The sequence below is a fragment of the Cheilinus undulatus genome, linkage group 9 (assembly GCF_018320785.1).
Source record: "Cheilinus undulatus linkage group 9, ASM1832078v1, whole genome shotgun sequence".
Lineage (NCBI taxonomy): Eukaryota > Metazoa > Chordata > Actinopteri > Labriformes > Labridae > Cheilinus > Cheilinus undulatus.
Window position 1 is genome coordinate 31,905,608 of NC_054873.1, and position 17,056 is coordinate 31,922,663.

Below are 17,056 nucleotides of genomic sequence, written 5' to 3' on the forward strand. Positions count from 1 at the left end.
TGTGCTAATGGTGCTGATGTGAAGCTAACTGTTGTTGTTTATGTGTTTAACGTGGGCGTATATTGGGTAACTGACTGCGTGTGTAAGGAAAAGCACGCAGCTTTCATTTTGATAATTTAAACCACTTACACAAAAAAATAAGAGAGAGATTTATGCGTTTTGCTGCTGTTAATGCAGCAAAATAATGTTAAAGCAAATGTCCAGTAGTTGTTCTAAATGGCCAGAATTATTGAGGACTACCAGTCATTTTGACCGGGAACAAAAAAGTCTAGCGGAAACGCTGATTTGTACCCTACTTTGTTGCAGGCAGATCAATAAGAACTGAAAAGGTGGAGGAGCTTGAAAACATCAATCTCTATTTACCTGACTCAAAAGAAAGGCAAAACTTTGCAGCTGAAGCATCCCTTTCCAAGCTCCTCACCCTATCTCTAATCCTGAGCCCAGCCACCCTCCTGAGGAATCTCAATTCGACTACTTGAACTCCTCATGCTTCCGGCCATTACCCAAAGCTCATGATCATAGGTGAGGGTTGGGATGAAGTGAAAGTTTTGCCTTAAAGCTCACCTCCCTCTTCAACCTCCCTCTTCAAATGCTACGGTACAACTACTGCACTACCGATGGTGCTGCACCAATCCACCTGTTTAGTTTTGCTCATAGAAAAGGTTCCAAAGCTGTTGCTGGCACATAATCTCTAACTTGCTCTCTCAGCTTAAACATGAGAATGGATGGTTAAAAACGTACCCGTAGCAGCAGGAAATTAAATCCCTAGTTGTATGGACATGTTTGCCTCTTCCACCTGTGTGTTCCACATAATTTTTCAGATTTGTAGTTAAATATTTACCACTTGCCTTTGAAGGAAGGCACATTTGTCTTGTTTCATAAATTTTGTAGAATCAAGACTGGTACCTTTTGATGCGAGTCAAGTGATCTTCCTACCACAAAAAAAATCAAATGGAAAATGTGTTCTCTTAGAAATTACATGACTCCAGCTTAGGCATTTGGAACTTGCAAAAGACAGAATTACTTTATAGGATAGTTTTGTTGGCATACAGTATGTATTTCATGGATTGTAACCAAATATAGCCAGCTTTATGAGCCAAGCAGGGTGCACATCCAACAATTTGACTACATTACATTTTTGTTAGTCTCCTTAAACATGTCTGGCAGTAAATCCACAAACGAGTAAACAAGACAAAGGGAAACTTAGGTTAAAGTCAGCGGTATGGTGTAGATAATCCTATAAACAACCATGCACTGTAACATTACCCGACATACTTTGATCAATTGCAGAGCATATTCAGCACAATCTGGCCTAACCTAGCGACACTGATGTAGGTTTACATTTAAACATTTCCTCCACTGATTTGGTAATGTTAATTTCTTCACTAAAAGGAAATAAATTTTGACAAGGCCTTGAATGTTCCCATTATCTCTCCTCAGCGACAGACGGGCTGCAGCCAAAATGCTGAGGAGTCTGGCACAGGCTGCAGGAGGCTAGCCACTGGGCTGTGCTAATGCAAACACAACACACACAAACACACACATTTTACTCGTCCCATCAAGCATATTTGCCACCTTCCTACTGCCTGTCTTGACTGCATCGTTTAAATAGCTTTAAACTGAAGACTATTGTCACTAGTCTACATGCAGATGTCTACTTGAGGACTTTCAGTGACCAGTGTTATGATAAATTTGGTTAATGTTGCTTTTGGCATTTATTTGTTTAGTTTCTCTTAAATTCAGGCCTCCATTTGAGTCTAATTTTGAACTGTGCAAATATTTAAAGGTCAAAAAGCAGTGACATTCAAACTTTTAAATTGAACTGTCCTCAATATGGAAATAAATCTTTTGTTTTCTGCTTTTTTAATTCCCTCATCCTGATTCCTGACAAGCTGCCTGTTTGGAAACAAGAGTGAGCGTTTCATTACATGAGGGCGGCATCTGTTCAAGATTAATTCTCGTTGTGTTGGTGGGAGATTACCCATTAACCAGGCATGCATGAGCTCTTCCCGGGCCCATTCCTGCAGCTACAACATCTCAGTGCCCAGAGCGTGTCTCTCCTCCCTCACAGTGAGGGAGACGACTGACAGCCCCTGTCACAGGGCCCTGACCTGAGCACAGAAACAGACTGGTACCTCGGCAGACTCCACAGAGACAACTAGGATTAAATCAAGTGTAAGTCTATCCTTGTCAGATCAAAACTATCATCGTAGGGCAGCCTTGCCTACATGCAGGTGCCAGGATGAGTGACACATTAAGGTCAGAGACTAACAAAGTGAGTGGGTAGTGAGAAAAATACACAAAGATGCCGACACTCATGGTGATACACACTCAAATGAGCTCACGCCGTGTTCACATGCAAGCACATGCACTCATGAGTGGAAACAGCTATGCACTTGTAAGCAGAGTATTTAGTCTGTCCTCACATTGGGACATTTTTTAATACTTCTCTATCCTTTTTTTTCTTTCCTGTTTCTATAAAAAGGTGTCAGAATCTGGAGTTCTAAACACAGAATATGAGGTTGTGAAATACTCCAGAAATCCAACACGTTTTGATACCACCGCTTTTAAAACCATCATCATGGTTAATATAACTGAGAAGTTTCATAAGGTTACATTAGAGAGGAATGAATCCATCAAAAATCCCAAGCAATTAGCTTCAAACTGCCTTAAAGCTGAAGTGTGTGAAACTGGGAATGTTTGTGTCATCTCAAAGTCAGATTCTAGATTGCGATGCTCATTTCTGGTGGTAACCTCAGAAAGATAGGTATCTTGTTACTTTTTGATCTAACCAGGTTTGTTCCAGTATATGCTATCAGGCTAAATATAATACACTGTACCTTTAAGGGTAATTTGTGCTCACTTTATGTATTGAAAAAGATCCGTGTGTATTAAACACTACAACTGTCACCGCCAACGTACCCATACACGTCTCCTCTGTCGGGTGGAAGTTGAAAATGTATTCACTAGAGGTTGCTGTTTCACACAGACATCCACAACTCCATTGCTGCTCTATCTGCCCTCTGCCTTGTGCTCTTGTAGGTGTCCGTCTCTGTGCCATTAGTGATGGGTATTCAAGCTCTTTTTAGTGATCAGGGTAACTTGGCTCAGCGCAACAAGAAGAGACGGACCTTTTTGACTGGCAAACGTACCTGTTTAGCTTCACTGACCTGATTTAGCAATGTCATCACATATCATTGATATGTGTGCTGGCATTTCACTCCAATTATGTTTCATTTTTGAATAAATGAAAATATCTTTTAATTTTTTTGTTTAAACTCCTGAAAATACGTCACTTGACACACCAGATAGATTTGTTTCACTCATCCATCTGGAAAACCTCTCATAGACAGCATTTGGGAAAGGGCAGAGCCTTTGAAAAAAAAAAAAAAAATTGGAGGGTCATTGGATGCATGTTCTGACCATCACATCTTTACGGGCCAATCGGAGCAACAGAACACGCAACGTCATAGGTGTTTGCCAATACAGAGGAGTACACTTCATAACGCAAACCATTGAGACTGTAGATATGTCAGTACATGACTTTTGTTCTTTTTCAAAGGAAAACCACTCAATGCTGTATTTGTTCCTCTGTTAAAGAAGAAATGTCTGATAAACCTGATGTTACAGCAGCATCCATGCTAATCTATTCTGCCATAATTACACCAGCCTCTTGTTGCCGCTTTCTTACGTCATGACTCCGTCGCACCCGAAAGTACTGCCTTTTACTCCTGATTGGTGATGGGAGCTTTGCAAGATGGATTCACCAGTGAGAAACACGGAAATGGGCGAATCCATCTGGTTTGCAAGGTTAAAAAATAAGTGGTAGGTCAGATGAAATCTGCACACTGGCTGGGCTGTATGACACGCCTCATATAAAACAATGTTACACCATAAAGCTTGTGTGCATAATGCATGGTGTGCCTGTGGTAGAGTAGTGTAGGGAAAAGATTGTTGTGTCTAATCAATTAAATAACACACAGACACACAAAATATATAAAAGCAATAATATCATTATTATCATTAATGCCAAAAAAAAAAAAAAAAGAAAAAAAAAATATAAGCTCCCAAACAGGATGCAGATTGTATCAATCATGTAAAAGAGGTGGCTCTTTGTACTCTAGTTTTGTGTTTTGCAGCTCTTGCTTCAACTGTTGGATAAATTGCTCTGTACTGCCACCATAATTAACAGTAGTATCGCAACATTTAGTCAATATCAGTAAACTTTGAGAGAAGGAATTTCTTGTGATCAAGAAACCAGCTCAAAAGTCCTCAATTGTGTGCCTCCTGTTCAGGGTCAGACCATGCTGTTGTCTTGATAGATGGCCACACTTATGCTACAAAGCTGACCTACTGTCTTGTTGGCAACCTGATCCAGTTTATGAGCCGAAAGGCATGTCTGAGGGACAGACGGCGAAGCTAGACCCAGATGTCCCAATACAAGACACTTATTCTGCACCCCTGGGTGCTCAGTTACTAATATTACCCTCATTGCTGTTACTTATATTTGGCGGCGTGGCTGTTCTGGGATACCCCTGCCCCTCCACAAGCGTATATGTAAAGCATCAAGCAAAAAAAGCACACATGGGAGGGAAGCAGCAATGAACGCAGAGCAGACCAGGCATCAATGACAACAGAATGACATTGATTAAGTCATATATAGCATAGAGGAGGAGCTGGGGTGGAGGAAGTTTGCAAAAAGTGGCTTGAAGTGGGGCGCAGCAAAGCATAGCTAGGCTAGAGCAGTTTAAATATGGCAGCAGTACAATCAGCCAATAGAGTGCTTAGAGAGAATCAGATGGTTACAATCTGATGAGGGCTTGCATGAGATCAGCTGATCTCAAATGTATGGTATGATATAGGTATTCAACACAAAGGTGGTTTAACTATTCTTTCTTTCATTTCTTTTGTCCATATTGCTGTTCTTATGAGAGTGGATGAGTTTTAATTTCCATAGAAAAGCCATGAGGCAGCCATGATTTTTTCTAACCAGAGAAGAGCTGCCACCTGTTCTCAGAAGTCACAACATTTTTAACTGCCAGTACAGCCTCGCTCAAGGTCAAACCCAGATGAATGCAACTGAGATGCATTGCTTTTTGACATTACAGCTTTAAGAGAAATCCTCAAAGGGCACCTGAATTTTTCATTTCATTTTTTCTGCATAATTTCATTCATTGATACACATTGCAGGAGCTGTGAGGCTAGGACTGGTTCCTTGCCCTTCTGTTCCATTCTCTTCCAAGGTTTTTCTGTATTCTGATATTTTCACCTGGAGACTACACAGCGCTGAAAATTAAACAGATCCTTGTGAAAAGCTTTTGCTGTTTTGTACAGAGAGCCAAGAACAAAATCTTTGCAACTTCCCCCCTGCAGATAAAGCTTGCAATTTGTTATGGACAAAACAACAAAACAAAGAAATGCTTCTCCTCCTCTGGGAGAAGCCCATTAGCTCTAACAGGTCAAGAATTCATTACAGCTACAGGGCATTTTCTTTCATCTCAAAAAAACACCACAAGTTAAACGGTAAGCAGTGCATCCTCCTGCCTGCACATGCATTCACTTGTGTCTACTACTGCAGCTTCTCTTTGTTTCCAGACTGACAGATGTGTTTGACAGGAAACCAACTGCCATTGATGAAAATTCATATTAATGAACTAAGATATGAGTGCATTTCCAGGAGACCAACAGCATTAAAATAGCCCCAAGTATTAAAAACAGATTATTATGGTGTTTTCTGCTAAAGGCTTAGAAGCCCATAAACTGCCAGGGGATGCTTGAGAGATGGCTCTGTTGCTATGCTACGTCTTAAAACAAGTTTGAAAGGCCGTTCTTCAGTTCAAATGATTTTAACTTTAAGTGTTTGGAGCACAGAGCTCCCAGCATGCTCGGCTCATGCTAGATTTGAGTGTAAACAACAAAAGATTGAGAAGACAGTGCTGGAAAGGAAGGTCTCTTCTCATGCCCTGCCTTCAATTTTCTTGTTTCAATCATTTGTTTCTCCTGGAGGAGTTAAAAACCATTCATGTATGAGGAAAAAAAAATACAGGGAGCCAGTAAGCGATAGCCCGCCACCTTTCCCCAGCCTGTTTAACCTTTTAATTTAGCAGCAGGGATTAATGTGGCAGCCAGAGCTGGTGTCACTTTAAACAAATGCTTCCCTGAAGCATAAAGAAAGGCAGCCTTGAATTTGATTTGTAAATGTCTTATAAAATTAATTCTGAACATCTTTACAACGTTTTGGTAATAAATGAGTCCTATGTTAAGCAAAATAATCATATTACACTCAAATGATGGCGATGGCCATGGTGCTTCTATTTGGAATATTTAAAGAATTCAACCAGCAGATCATATGGTTAAAATGACATCAAAGAACTGAAATCAGATGGAAAAGTCAAGTACAGCTGTGAATGGTTATACCCATTTCAAAGTAACTGGAAAAAGGCGGTCGTCACAACAAAAAAAACAAGGGAGGCGTGATTTGGTTAACAACTACTACCCTATCTCTATTCTCTCTGTACTATCAAAGAAACCTGATAAAGTTGTGGCACAGCAGGTTATCGACCATCTTGAGACCAATCAACTCCTTCATCCTCAACAGTTTGGTTTAAGACCAAAATACTCAACAGAAACCACAAACAGTTTTTTATCAAAAACATAAATCAATCTCTTGGCAGCAATCTCTTGAAGATCTGGCTTCAGATCTCTATGGTGGGGTGTTTCTGGCTCATCTGTTGCAGATCTCTACAATGGGGTGACCTCAGCTGTGGGGTTGGAAGTGACATACAATACCAAAACCTGAACCAGAATGGCGTACTGAATGACATAAATTTTTTGCTTACTGAGGGATATAAATTTCCATTTAACAGACCACAAACTAAGGAAAACTCAAAGAAGGTAAGGGTTAGGCACCCAACCTTAAAAGGGACATATTTCACCCTTTTAAAAGAATTTCAAATTTGTCTCAAAGGTCACCAAAACATACCTGTGAAGCTGAAAAAAACCTCACTTCATTATTGGATTTTTGCATGTCTAAAAAGCCCTCTGTTTCAGCCCTGCTCATAAAGAGCCATTTCCGTGTCTGTTGCTTTAAATGTTACTGAGCCGTCTGACTCCACCCCTCTCAGGAAATGGATGTTGCTTAATGGATGTGGACCAGCTGAGAGGAGGATCGTAAAGGAGGGTTGAACTTTCTCCCAAGCGAGGAGAGCTAACCGAACCTGGGGGCGGTGCTAACTCCTCACATGACATCATGAGGGGAAAATCTGAGAGCAACTTGTTTTAGCCCACATTTTCTGAAAGGTGGAGAAAGGGGGGGTGGGTGGTCTGATTCTTGGGGGGATTGTGTAAAGACAAGGGGCATATATATTTTCCTAGAAATGCTTGAAAAGGGATTTTTGCATAATATGTCCCCTTTAAAGCTTTAGGTGAGTGGAAGTGGAATGGGGTATAAAATTAAAAATAATACAGCCATTTTGTTTACTCATTATTGGTCCATTGTCCCTTTAAAAAAAATCTATTCAATGATTTGCCCCTTTCATACGTAATCTGTTACTGAAGTCATGCCTTTGCTATGTGCTTCCCCTCATGTGACATTACAGTGAGGTCAAGAGAAGAAAAAGACCTGGCAGTGCAGACGAAGGTGAGGACTAAGTCGGAAAGGCACCCTCATCATGACTGGCAAGGTGGGTGATGCAAGGCAAGTGGTGAGTAATGATGCACCTCGAATTCAGGTCGACGCTCTAAGCTGAATTTTACGAAGGAGGCGAAAAAACGAGTAGAAGGCGACAGAGTTAGAAAATTCCTTTTTAAGCACTGAGTCACAGCAGCAAAAATATTTCAAGGTGTATTGTTCCAAAATAGCAGAAACACAAGCAAACACCTCACGTTGTTGCCATGCGGAAAACTTATCTAGACTCCGTATAATCCACTCCTCCTTCTGTGATAAGCAGAGAGAGAGAGAGAGAGAGAGAGAGAGAGATAGAAGAAGCAGCAGTGCTCCCTGGCCACTAGAATGACAGAATGGCACTTTTATGATGTCTCCCAGATTATTCCCCGAGATGGATGGGCCGAGTTGGAACGCCGATTGATTAATCCATCGACTGACGGAATGTGCTGCGGCCGTCCCCATGCTCAGCTGTTCTTTCCCTGGATGGAGAATTTGGCCAGACATACTGGAGAGGATGACTAATGAAGGAGGCTTCTGAAGAAACTGTCCATGTCTGTCTGTGTATACTTTCAGAGCCCAGATTCATGCTTGTGTCTGACTGTTACAGTAAATTAGATTAGAAGAGAATCACAAAATAGAGTCTGAGGTTTCATGGTTAGACAGCAGGTTGAAAAAACTCTTTTAAGACTATAAATGGATGCTTTTTGTAATAAATTGCAGCATTTTTACAGCCAACCAACCTGACCACAACACTCTCTTAATCTCTTCAAAGCAGTGCCTGCGTCATCCACCAGCAGCACAGCTAAAATGAAATGCTTTCTTTTTTCTTTCATCACATTCACAATAGCTTCCTGTGATGCATATTTACAGCACTGTGTCAGTGACCACCCTGTGTTCGAGCTTACTCACTCATGGCTTATGAAGCATCTCCACAACGTCAATCCCCTGAAGGTGACTCTTGTTTTTGTGCACGATTGATCACACAAAGACTGAGCTTGGGTGTAAAAGCAGCAATCAACATCCTCAATGCACTTATCTTCAAGCTAACTGACTTCTGCGTCTGAGCCTCAACACCATGCGCTCCAAAAATATGTCTCTTTTAAAGGACAAATACAATGAATTCACAAACTGACATGAAAGTTTGACTTAGCGTTGATTTTTTTTTTTTTTTTAAGATATTCCCAGAGAGAGTCTACTAATGTCACATTTATCAGATTTTTCTTCTGCATATCAGTTGGATAAAAAATAGTCCTCTAGTTATGAGGATTAAGCTGGAGTCCTTTTCTGAATTACAGAAACAGCAGACAGATCCTCAGGATGCTGTAACTAACCGATCAGAACACAGGATTTGTCATAGCTGTGTAATATCTGGCAAATATAATTGTCTCTAATAAAGTTATAAATTACGTTAGGAAGCATATGGCTTTTGGCTACCAGACTTGAGTGCTCTTTATGCCGAAGACATAATCTCCCAAGGGGACAATAAACTGTACTGAACCATATTGTCTATATAATATGATATCACATCCTGACATATCACAACCTATTGTTTTGTACTGCATCATATTTGATTGTATCATATTTTAATGTATCATATCATTAAGCAGTGGCTGTCACCTGGTAGAGCCCCTTTTCATGGGTCATGACATTGTTCATGGAAGCAAAAATTGCATCAAAAAGTCCAAAAAAAAATTCTCTAAAACATGCTTGTGTTGTCCTGTCTCATTAATTTGGCATGTTTTTTACTCAAACTGAGCTAATTATTATTAAAATAAATCAGATCACTTGAAAAATATTCCAAATTTGGGTTTTTAATTCGTATTATATTTGGTATTTTCATATTTTGTATGCTGCTGTTGTAGCTGATTTTTTAGCATTTCTGTACTTATTCCTGATGTGTACTCTATGAACTGAGTGGTTTAACTTTTGAAACTGTGTTTAACTGCCATTCTTGGTCAGGTTCCCTTAGAACACAGGTGTCAAACTCAAGGCCCGGGGGCCAAATCTGGCCCGTGGAACAGTTAAATCCGGCCCACAAGATGATCTCATATTTCTGTCATAACTGGCCCATCAGTATGATGTCTGCAGATTTCCTTGAGTATAAAAATGTAAACTTATCCTTGATGATTTAAGATATCCTTGTTAAGTCATAAAATCTGAAAAAGTAAGGAGTAAAAATATTTAGTTAAGAAGTCAAGAATGAGGGAAAAGAAATTAATTTGTATTTTAATTTCATATTTTCAATTAAGCATCTCACATTTAGGACTCAAACTTAAGATTTTGACTTTTTATTTCATACTTTGAGCATTTCAACTCATAATTTTGACTTCCCATATAACATTTTTAGCTTTAAGATTCATAAATCTATTTTTAAGAGATATTTTGACCTTTTTAATGAATTATTCTGTATTTTACCTCATATTTTCAACTTTAAACTTTGACCTCATAATCCCATAGTTTGACCTTTTAGAAATACAATTTAAAATTTTGAATCATATTTTGACTTTTAATTTGATGATTACAAATTTTATTTCATATTTTGACCTTTTAAACTCATGATTTTGTCTTTCTTTCTCATATGTTTGCCTTAAAGAAACATTAGTTTTCAATCTTTCGTTTTGATCTTTTTGTACTAATACATTTTGTTTTTCTCAGATTGTCAGCCTTTTAAACTTATATTTTAACTTTTTAACTGTCAAAATTATTTATCATGAGTGCACCTTATTTATATGATCATAAATTACTAAAAAAACTTCTGAATATAATCTGGAAAATGATTTTAAAAAATGTCTTCAAGTGGATTATCAGTTACCAAAAACACTTAATGTATCAAATGAGATACAAAAAATATATATGTTAAATTTTATGGAAATTTAGATTTTTTTGGATTTAAGTAGAAAGTGAAATAAACATTTCAGTTCCAAAAAATTAGAATTTCTTGGCTATAATTTGTGTTTTCAGGCTTTAATGGGTTAAAAAGGTGACCCTGTTAGGCCGTCAGGTTAGTCCTGAATCCAGAATCTGGCCCCTGCTGTGATTGAGCTTGACACCCCTGCCCTGGAAAATAGAAATCTCTGATCTCTATGGGACTAACCTGGTTACACAAGAGTTAAATAAGTTGAAATAAAATATTTGTATTGTATTGCATTGCATTGCATCGTTGATGCATCAGTCTTATAGCAGAGCTAGAATTAAGCTAGATTAATACTTTCACATGGAACAACTGGGTATTAGAACTGGTCACACATTACTGTACCATCTTTAAGCTACTGGGTTTTCAGAGTATGCTGTGATGTGGTTCGCAAACTATCTCACTGGCACAACCTATTCTGTTCAATAAGAGGGTGTGACATCAGAGGTATAGTTTAAATTACCTTTGATGTCACACCTTCTTATTGAACAGAATAGGTTCTGCCAGTGAGATATTCTGTTCAATAAGAAGGTGTGACATCAGAGGTATAGTTTAAATTAACAAGGAGCTAAGGGGAGCTGGGTTCCCCTAAAAGGGGTACGAGCCCCTTGAAAGCCTCAAATGTGATGTTTAGTGGGAGCTTTACAGAGTTGTAAATATGTAGGTTATTTTATGTACATTAGTTCCCTGAAATGTAAAACCAATAGTATAAATATCACAATGGTGTTCGTTTACCAGTTCATCACATAATAAATTACAATTTTCGACCACCTGTCCCCACAGATCAACAAAATTCAGCGTCTATTCCTGCTTCATGTGTAGCAGTGCTGCACTGAAATAAGGCCCAGAATGACGTACCTGAACTTATCAGTGAGTTGGTCTTTTTCTTTCTAGACTTCGTGGGTATAAAAACACATTTCTTGTGATTGTCTGTTTCTTAAAGTTTTATTTGCTCTCATTTCCTCTGCTTCTTACGAGATACTTAAGATGTCATTATTGTATCTAAGTGGCGGGTTGCTGATGACATTAACTCAACGCTGCAGAAGTGGCAGAATGACTGTTAACTCTGATGTTGACCGTGCTGCACTTACACATGTATGTGCGGTGCATGCGACTTGGAACGCGGTACTGCACATCCAAAATAGAGGCAAGAAGCCACTGTATAATTCGAATGCTCAAAAGAGGTACTACAAAACCAAAGGAGGTACCTCAGGGTATGGTTCTGGGACCATTTGCACTCACTATTTATATCAATTGCCTTGGAAGGAATATTCCTGATGCTTCTTTTCATTTTATGCCGATGACACATTGGCTTGCACACATCCCCAAAAAAAAAAGAAAAAAAAAAAAAACTGTGAAAACAACATTGTCCAAGAAAATACTTACTAAATATAATCAAGAAATTGAGTTGGCATCTTATTTCAAATATTAAGAGTTCTGACTCTATGAAAGGAGCATTTTTAGTATGTTGCTGAAAAAAAATTATAAAAGCATTCTGGCCCAAATTCTGGACTACCTTTTCATTTCTTAAACTTAAAGGAAGTTTTGCACAATATGCATTCTTTTGTTGTTTGCAGAGTCTGAACTGAGTTAGGAAAGAAGGCTTTTAGGTTGTCTGCCATCTGCTTGGAACAATCTGCAGACTGATTTGAAACTTCAAAACCTGGGGACCCTGAATGTTTGAATATCTTTAGTGAGAACTTGTGAATCCAAACCTTTTGAATCCCACTGTTTATAATTGATGATGTATTATTGTTGTTAACATCTATTATTTACTGTGTGGGTTTGAGTGTATCGGTTGTCGACACTATGTGTTGCTGCCAATCTTGGTCAGGTCTCTCTTGAAAAGAGCTCTCTGATCTCAGTGGGACTAACCTGACAAAAGAAAGGTTAAATAAACAGAATTTAAAAAAAATCCAATTATCAGAAATAATCAGTGTGAATTAACTTGATTTTTTTTTTCCATTGATGTTAATTTTGCAAAATGATGATCAAATCTAATTTTCATTGTATCTTTTGTAAAGATAGAAATGAATATATATATTGAGCAGTGCCAAAGAAACACAGTGAAAGAATGCTTAAACTTTACACTGCAATGTGGAACGAGTGTGCCCCTGACTGGTATTGAGCTGCTGCAACAATGAGCAAATGTCTGTTTTATTACATAAGAGGAAGAAGGATCCAAATCCTGCTCTTAGACAACTTAAACAAGAGCATACTGTCTCTACTTCAGTAATCTTATTGAATTATGAGCCAAAGTGCCTGTTTCTGCCAAGGGCGCTTTTATTGTGAAATCCTGCTTGACCTGCAGAAAGTAATGTACTTATGATGAGTGAAGATAATGGTGACTTAAGAGAAAAGTTTCTTTTATCTGTAGATTTTTCTAAATTAATTAACTGCTATCAAAGTGAAAAGTCTTTATTAAAGGACTGATGGTCAACAAAGTTGTATTTTGATGAACTTTCCCCACCCTCTCAATGGATGAGCTGCAACGCTGATGATGCAAAAACAGAAGAAAATATTGTTTCAAACTTTAAATGTGGCATCTAATCCATTTACCCATGCACTCTGCTGCTCTCTTTACACAAAGGCCTCTTTCACCTTCAGCATTACTGGGCTCTTGTCTTTTTGGGCCCACCACAGTAGACCTCCTGCACAGCACTGCTGATCTTCAACACAATAGGCTGAAGAGTAGATAACGGATCACTGTAAATTCTCCCTTTTCTCATTGAATGAAACCCCCTAAGAGACTTTATACCCAGAAGAGAAGATGAGGAATGTAGGGGTAGCTCCATTATTGATACAAGTCTCCAGCAGTGAAAGAAATGAATGCTAATGGTGTCCTAAGCCGGGCTTTACAGAGATTAATCCGATTTGAGGAATGAACATTTTATTATAAGGCACAAATTGCTGGCCCTGATGTGGACTGAGTCACAGGCTGAGGAGGGTGAAAGAATGACAAAAGACTCTGTGGGAAGGGGGAACCTGGGTATACAGACTGTCGCTCTGCGCGACCCTGGCGCCTCATTGCAGTGCTGCCCTTTTCTGGCTGACAAGTTCATTAATTTCTTGACACGGCATCTTGGAATGATTTGAAATAGATAAGTCAGACAACAATGGCTGGAGAAATTGGACATAAAACAGATGTCTGTGGAAGCAACATTATCAGCAGAGGACCAGAGCAGCAGGAAGTCCCTCTCAGTCCCTGTGTTGCACCTGCTCTCAGGCTCTTTCCCACTGCTTAGACGGACTAACAGGGACACGCTGGGGATACAGCTGTTGTCACTCTAGCATAGTGAAATAAACAAACACTGATCCTCAGTGAGTACCCAGTGAATCAGTCGGATTTAAAAGTCATTTTCTCCTTATGTTGTCGTTGTCTTTTTACGTAGCCTATGGTTTCTCAAAGCATACGGCCCACATTCATCTCCATGAGAATCTCCGCAGGGATGAGTAGGTTTGAAAAGTGTTAAATGGGGAGGAGAAATAGTCTCTCTACTTATTCCTATGAATCACTCTGCACCACTTGCCAACAAACAATCTGGGGAATATGTAGGGAGGATTTATCATGCTTCAGCCTCTGACAGGCCAAAAAAAAAACATAAAAATCAGTGGTCTAATTTGTCTCCCCAAGGTGGTGTCACTCCATCATTTGGAGGGCTTTTCTTTCAGCGGATGAGTAATGTTCGCCATGTTTCTCACTTTCACAGGTGAGAGATGCAATCCATTCTTTGTCTGGAGAGTGACAGCCACCTCTATTTATGCTTTTAACACCAACACTGCTTTATCAACAGCTTGACAGACATCTATTTTAAAGCTCACTTTTTAAATCCAACACTTGGGATGTGATTGAACTGACCTTTGTTGGGGGAAATATTCAGATAGATAGAAAGACAGACAGACATCATCTTTTGGGTAATCTGTTGCTTCACTGCATAGTGGGGAATGATGATTCGTGGTTCATATTTTTCAGCCAGCAAATGCAACATTCATGTCCTCTCCAGCTGAGCAGAGGCAGAGCAAGGAGGGAGATTTTTAATTTCAGCACCACGTAAGAAGGACAGCTCCCTCCCAGGCTTCCACTGGGGCCGTGAACAAGCAGTCTTCTGTGTGCACCATGCCAAGAAAAAGAATCAAACCAATGTGTGACGACTTAGCCTGCAGCCAGAGATGCAATCCTTGAATTTTGAATTCAAGGACTAAATATTTTATATGTATGTCATGCATTTTCTCCCCAAAGGTCGCCATAACATACACATAGTGGTGCTAAATATGGCAGGTTCTCAAAGTAGGTTGAGAGCAGCAGGTATGGAAAAGGCGCATGGATCGAGTGCATTATGCATGAAGCATTGCGCATTTATGTTGCACTTTCATTGACAAATATTTGATTCTGATCTGGGTATACTGAGGCGAACTCAATCTTCCTGAGTGTTAATGACATCTAAGCTGACTGCCACGCATTCAACTCAAGGGCGCGCGCTGAAACGCAAGCAGACCGACGCGAGCGCGCACATCTTCTCCTTATCCTCAAATCAGCGCGTGATAAGAGATCTTTTTAGTTAGAGGCCGCAGTGTTGATGACGACAAAGCCTGGGAATTAATTTGCCCTGATTTGAATAATGTTGCTAAAGTGAAATCAAAAGAAGATTAAAGAAGTATCAGAGAGGGGTAGTTATATTGCAGGGCTCAGTGTGGCAGTCAAATTAAGACGTTATTTCACACCAAAACACAAACTTACTCGTTCATAAAGACTCCTGTAGTGTTAGGGATCGTTGCTTTAGATGCTCCCAGCTCCTTGCACAAAACTGCATCCAAAAACCATCCGTAATTCTCAGGCGATTTGGCAGAATCCGGGGTGATATTTTCTTGTCAGGCACATTTTGCTCCATACGTTGTATGTAATCCACACACCAGTCTGCATAAAAATGCATTCAACTCTCACAGTGCTCATAACACATCCGATATTTCCTCCTTTTTCAGGATACACAGAACACGAAGGCGCCCACAAGTGCCATTGTTGGAACTACTCTCCTGGTGAAAAAGGGATACTCACTAGGGGTCCAAGGTTTTCTTAAAGTGATGAACCAGGTCCATGTGAAGCAACACTGCCTAGATTTTCTCTGCGGTATAACTGAAATGTTGAAAAGTAGCCTCTCCAAAAAGGCGAAGGGAACCTCATGTGGTCAATTTCCAGGTGGATCCATCCTGAGGAGCCCGTCGGTGGACTGCAGACTGAAGTAGACCATCATCCATGCACAGAGGGGCAGAGGTGGGGTTATTTAAAAGTCCCGTTCGCTGTCGTTTCCAAATTTAACTTTTTCTTTAAGTCCCTTGTCTTAGTCATCAACGCTGCTGAATCTGATTAGATTTCACCTCACAACCCAGTGCGGATTTCAAGACGCTTATTTTCTATTTTCCCTCCTGGTTATATCAGTGGGATAAGTCACGCTATTGAGCGAATTAACTGGCATCCTATACATCAGATGATTGGAGAAGTTGCAGAAATGAATAAACATCTTCTTTTTCTCTTCAGCGTCTCCATTTTAAAGGAAAAATATGCAACATCGAAGTAAAAATCCAGCTTATGTCCTCAAGATTCATGTAAAACACCAACACACGCTCAGGCAGCAATCTCAAATGAAAAGAAAAGTCTTCCTTTTGCTTAATGCTCACATTTTCTTCGCGCTGATCCTCGTTTCAGACTGTCTGGACTGGAGTTATAGTTCACCACAAGCAGTAATCACTTCTGCGCCCTCGCTCCATCCACGTACGCATTTCGCCGATTGAAGCCTCGCGTAACCATCAGTGAGACGCATACACAGGGGGGTAAAACTGTGCTTGAGAGGTTATGATCCACAGAATTCTGATCGTCCGAGCCCCGTCGCCTCCTCATGTGTCGATCGCAGGCTGAATTCAGCTGCTCTGGCTCATAGATGATTTCGTTCCAACGCGCGCAGGCAGGCTGTGCCCATCGGTGCGCTTTACAGCACCTCAGTACGTTCTTCATTTACGTACATCCCGCAATAGATGGACACTGGATCGATTAGTTCACAAGGGGGTCTTCGTTTAGGTTACCTCCCACTGACAAGCTGCTCTCCCTGAGAGAGCTTGTTCCGCCAGTCACTGCTGGTGAATCGGAGAGGCAGCCGCAGGACTGGAGCAGTGAGGGCAGGAAATGTTGTTTCCCCTTTCCCTTTTCAGACTTCACGTTTCTCGACGGGAACTTCTGTGGCTGCAAAAATGTCTCTACTGATGGAATCTCCCCTGAAAGACTGGCTTTTAATAAAACATAATCGACCTCTGTCCTTCTATCTCATTGGTCAGTTTTGATAAAGGAAAAACAATGCAAATCGTTATTTACGCGTGCACAAAATTGGATCCGCGTGTGCGAAAGAGGGGAAAAAGAGATAGAGCGAGGTTAAGGCAGACAGAGAGAGACAGATTCTCCTCATGTGTCCTCTGCAAATGAGACACGACTG

At 40.0% G+C, this 17,056-nt stretch overlaps 1 protein-coding gene across 2 annotated transcripts in view; it reads right to left on the minus strand.

Moving 5' to 3' along the window:
* lrrc4ca (leucine rich repeat containing 4C, genome duplicate a) overlaps positions 1–16,152 on the minus strand; it is a 95,037-nt gene extending 78,885 nt beyond the window's left edge. For both annotated transcript variants that reach the window (XM_041794691.1, XM_041794690.1), the window contains exon 1: positions 15,316–16,152. The gene's annotated coding sequence lies outside the window, so the exon portion shown is untranslated. The remainder of the gene's footprint in view (positions 1–15,315) is intronic.
* Positions 16,153–17,056: the final 904 nt, after the last annotated feature.